This window comes from Erigeron canadensis, chromosome 8 (genome assembly GCF_010389155.1).
Source record: "Erigeron canadensis isolate Cc75 chromosome 8, C_canadensis_v1, whole genome shotgun sequence".
NCBI classification, from domain to species: Eukaryota; Viridiplantae; Streptophyta; class Magnoliopsida; order Asterales; family Asteraceae; genus Erigeron; species Erigeron canadensis.
The window spans coordinates 38,158,729-38,164,728 of NC_057768.1; positions in this window are offsets into that span (position 1 = coordinate 38,158,729).

The window sequence follows — 6,000 nt, forward strand, 5'->3', positions numbered from 1 at the left end:
GACAACAAAGACTGTGAGAAATTATGATCTAGTTCTAACTTACACAATAATTCATCAAAGAAACTATGACCAATGAATTCATTATTATGAGTAATGGCAATCTCGTCGTAACCATGAATTAATACATAACTTTCAAGGTGTTAGACTAGAGAAATGGATACAAGGTTCCGAGAAATGCTCGGTACACATAAGGTATCCACTAGTCTAATACACTTTCAAGTGTTTATATGTAAATCATAAGTCTCCATGGTTTCGACATATAAGAGATCAACCCTTCCAACTCTAAGCTTTCTTTGGTTATTTGATAGCTTCTGAATTGTTTGGAATGCTTACGTTGAGTTAATCACATGAACCATAGAACTAGAATCACTAACACATGTATTAGAAGATACATTAAACATAAAAGAATCAAACATTACACGAAATAAGTTACCTTTCTTAGCTAGCAGTTCCTTGAAATTAAGGCAATCTGGGCACAATGAGAATTTGCAGTTAGGATTGCTAGTCAAGGACTTAAAGCTAGAGGCAAAAGCACCATGATTAGCCTTTTGAACTTTAATTTGCAGTCTTATTATTGTCATATCTTTCCTCTTAATGGAATTAGCAGTGGTAGTTAGGTGAATAAATTTAGGTTGGCCCAACTTAAGGAAACCATTTTCTTGCACACACATTGGTATTCGTTCACTCATCAACCATTTATCCTTCATAGCATTATATCTAATTTTGAAGGTGTCGAAATGAGCAAGCAATGAGGTCATCATAAAATGCATAAGAAAATTGTCAGAGACTTCCATTTTAGGACTCTTAAACTTATGAGTCATGTCAGTCATATTCATTATGTGTTCACAAATACTGCTATTTCATTTGTATTTAAGCTACTTGCATACGCCTTATACATTACCTCGGATACTATGATTGATGAAGTTATTGACCATCATTATTGACAAGTGATTCGCCCTATCCCACTTACTTAAAATTCGCTTTCTGAGTTGCGAAAAAGTTAGCAGTAATAGCAGTGGGTTCATTATGGCGAATGACATAGTCAAGGTCTAGCATCTCCAGAGTTAGAGGTAATTAACCTTTTCATGGAGCAAAGTTTGCGTCAATAAGTGGCTTAATGCTTAAGTTAGGTACTACAGTGGAAATAAAGAAGATAAAAATTTAGGATACAAGTAATAGAAGATTATTAAAGTAATGCCTAAAACTAAGGGCAATAAGATTATAGTGACATAATTAGCTATCTAAAGCAGACTAAGCAATATCTATAAAACTAATGGAACTAAAGTAATGCCTAAACTTAACTAAGGGCTAATAATAATGTTCCTTATATTAACATAATTAGATATCCAAGGCTTATTAACTAATGTCTCTAAAAGTAATGGAACTAACGTAATGCCTAAATACGTAAGAGGCTAAAGTAATGTTCCTAAAAGTAATGAGACTAAGACCATTATACTAATGAAGCCAGTGATAGGTAACCTATTGTAAACATCAAAACAATAAGTTGACATAAGGCTCTACTTAGATTTACATCACCTTTGGGCAGAAGTAACTAATATCTAAGTACACATGAGCATTAGGGTCATGCGGCACAGCGCTTATCTTTTGACCTTTGGGCACAAAATTAAGAATCGTGTATCTTATGCATGAAAAAATATTCCTTTTAGCACACAAAGTGTATTAAATCACCTTTGGGCAGAATCAATATACTTAGTGTTCATTACCCAAAAGGAAAAGAACGCACCATGAGAATCATATTCGACCTTTGGGCACAAATGATGAAACCATGTACATTAGTGTGAAGCCCCCACACATTACGGGGGTCCGGGGGCAGCGCCCCTGGGAGCGGGGTCCAAGGGGCAGAGCCCCTGGCTACCAAAAATTTTTACCCTTAAAGTGCTATGGTAAAAACGTCTCAGAAAAAATTATTTTTGAAAAGTTAGAGACAAATTCAGACACAAAATTATAGAGTAAAATAGTAAGCACGAACACATTCATCAGCTAAGATCTTCTTTAGTATAACACGAACTTAAGTCATAACTGGTGACTTAATAAGCACGAAATAGTTAGTAAGTTCGTGATAATGTAAACACGAAGACATCCTTTAGTCGTGGAGACGTAAGCAAGAAGATGTATTCGGTTCGCGATGATGTCAGCACGAAGTTGTCATAAGCTAGTGATGACATAAGCACGAGTTCGCGTACGATGATAGCTGAAGTTCGAGTGATGACGTAAGCGTGAATTCGCGATGACGTAAGCGCGAGTTAGAGATGATGTAAGCGCGAAAATGAGCAGAAGGCATGATGACGTCAGCACGAAGATGACGTAGCGCGAGGATGACGTCAGCGCGAAGTGAACATTAGTCCGTGATGACGTTAGCACGAAGTTCTTGTTCTGCAAATTTTTAGTTCGCGAAATTCATCAAATTCGAACCAAATCATGACTTATAACTCGTAACTTGGCTCTGATACCACATGTTGGAATAAACATGATTCGATTCGAGTGCTAAAACATCCCCAATCGTCCTGATTGTTGTTGAAAGGTTCTAATGGAGGTTCTTGCGTCACTAGTCTTTTGCATTGTATAATACTCATCCAAGAATTGTTGTTGCATTTCAGCCCATGTAAAGATACTACCCGACGGCAAAGCTAAGAACCATTGCTTCGCTTTATCCTTCAAAGTGAACTGAAACAAAACTAGTTTAATCTCATCGGTGAGAATCCTTGACCTCCAATGGTACCACAAATAGCTCAAACTCTGACAAATGCAAATAAGGCTCCTCCGTTGCTTTTCCATAGAACTCGGTAATATACTCAAACATTGAGGTCTTACCTCAAACGCTCTACCCTCAACACGGTGGTACTATAGGTGAAGCATTAACGGTGATGGTGGGTCGAAAATGACTATCAACTCCTTGTGGTGGAGGTTGATAGTTCATGTTTGGAGCAGCTCGATTACGTGGTGGGTAAATTGGGTAGTTTCCATGACGGTTGTGGTTTGGTGGTCCTTGAGGAAATCTTGGTTAATTGGAGGTTGGTTAAATTGCGGGTATTGGCGGTTTGGTGGTTGAACATAATCCTCCCCATCATTCCATTCATACCCATCCGAATGATCATCAAACCTCCTATCATCCCAATTAGCAACTCGATCATACACATCCTCCGTATACCGTGATCTATCTCCAACATAGGTTGGTGTTCCAAATCGGTGAGGAGTTGTAAAACCACTCCTCTCGGATCGGGGTGGTTGTTGATATTGGTCTTGATGTTGGTAGTTTGGTTCAAAGTTGGGTTCATGTTGAATTCCGGCGGGTTGGGTCTTTGGTGGAATGTTTCTTTGTGAATTACCGGGGTCACTCATAGTTGCACGGTGAAGTATTCGGTTTCTCCTAGCTGTTTTCTCAATTTCGGATCAAACAACAATGGTGACTTCTTCTTGAATACCTCGTATGCATATACAAAAAAAACTGTAGCCTACATACAATGAACACACCTAGCGTAAAACTGAAATACAAGAATAAAAAGGAAATAAACAAACTAACAACTAAAACTAGACTACTTCTTTTTGGATTTTTTTTTTTTTTTTTTTTTTTTTTAACAAATTACAAAAACTTTAACACTTTGCACACCGATTCCCGGCAGCGGCGCCAAAATTGATCGATGTCGTTGGACCGATCAAAATATAAACTAAATACCACTAATTAGTTAGGGTAAGTCGAATATCGTTCCACAGGGAATCACGGGAAAGTGTTAAACAAGTTTACAAAATTAATTAATCTAGACATAAACTTAAAATCGATTGATTGATTGATTTAGTTAAAACTAAAAATGATTATTGACTTAACACAATAATTCAATTAAACAAAATAGACCATTCTCATGCTCCCAATTATGTTTTCAAATATGTAATCTAACTTATACTCATTGGAAATCACATAGACATGATTTGTTATAACGTTTGGATTGAATGAATTCAAGAACTAGATTAGTTGGTTATGATGATTCACGATAATGGAAACCGGGGAATTGACACAACTAGACTTCTAATTCATTGAAGTAAAACTACAAGTTCATGAGAGATTCTTTCAATAATCCATGATAAACAATAATTTGAAATCAAAAGATAGATGAATTTCATTCAAAGTCATAAACAAGTAATCATTCAAACAATCCAAAGAACATTAGATGTAAAAGACTAATAAGAATTAAACATCTAATCCAATATGAATATGAGAAAGATTGAACATAAATGGCTTACATAATTGTTCACATGAGAATGATCAAAAGAAAACCTAGCCTATCATCTTCATCATTGAATCTTCAATTTGAATTGTCATCTTCATGAATTGGTGATTTGATGATGATTTTGGGGTCTTCTCTATGTTAGGAACTGATATTGTGAGTGAATATTATGAATGGTAACTTCCCAAGTCGTCAATTGAATTGTATATAACTGAAAGTTAATTAAAACCATAAAAATCGGGTTTCTGATCTGCAACTGGCGTAACCTACTACCCCCTGGGCGTAAGTTACGCCCCTTGGATTTTCAACTGGCGTAACCTACTGCCAAGTCTGGCGTAAGTTACGCCCTTTGTAATTTCAGAATTCCAGATTTTTGCTTCTTGGTTCCTTGACTCGTTTCTTGATTCAATTAGCTCCATTTCATCACCTAGTGCCTGAAACACTTAACAAACATAAGAGTACCCCTAATCGTCTATTAAGCTTCACAAAACAACTTGATTTTACATCTTAAAATTATGCATTCTAGGCGTTTATCACATTCCCCAACTTAACTCTTTTCGTCCCGAAAAGACATTCATCATGTGTCAAAGCTAATTTACAATCCTATAATACTTCCTATCATCAAAGAAACACCATATAAGAATTATATCAACTATACATACTTGTAAAACTCAATTTTCAAGCAACCTTCAAAGTACACTTGGGCAAAACTAAGCAATGCAAACCAAACTACATAACACAACCAACTCATGAGACTTACAACTATCAAAAGATTTACAACTAGTAAATAAAAATATATAAATGTACAATTAAACCTAATAAACCTCAAATTCGTCACAATACATGCATCACACTCTCACAATGTGCACTCCCCTCGGTTCATATTTGAGTGAATTAGCAAAAGATGTGCCAATATATATATGAATATGAAGCTCTCAACTCATTATTGCACACTAAAAGTCATAGGCTAGTACACAGATCGAATCAAGACCTCATAACTCAAACTATTACTTCGGTATTCATACAAGATTGATGGAATGAAACACAGTAATGATTCTCAATTGGCGATTTACTAGAATGATTTTGGAACAATTCACTTTTGGTTCTTTTGGATCAACTTACATGGATAATTGACTTGAATTTGACTTTTAACCATATACTTTGATTTTTCAACGGATATTTCAATTTGACTTCAATTTGTTCTTTCTTTCGATTCATTATCATAAACAACACAACTTTGAACTATTAACAGATTTTATGACGAGGTGAAGTGAACTATGGAGTGATTTGTATGATTGTTTTATGATTTTAAGCACATAATTCAAGCTAGAGGTCTCGACACGGTAAGTATACTAGTTCTAACCTAATGTACAATAATGATTCACACAATATGATGATCACGAAAAATAATGCTACGCTAACAATCTAAATCAATCGTCGACAAGGCGTTTTCTCTCATGAAATTGAAGGATATAACGGATAAATAAGTATGATGCATGCATTATAACTCACAATTGGCATATTACCTTCAATTGTACATTTCTATGTTTTTACTTGCTAGCAACTCTATCAAGCGGCTTATAAATCAATCATGTCATGCAATCTAGCCTATACTACCTAGCTCCACTTACATATACTCATCTAATTACAAGAAAATCTCATTTTACAAATATGTATAACTAATATAACTCGAACATTTTGTCTCTTTGATTCAATTCCATAATACAAGAAAGTAAATTAACAATAAATTAACAAGAAA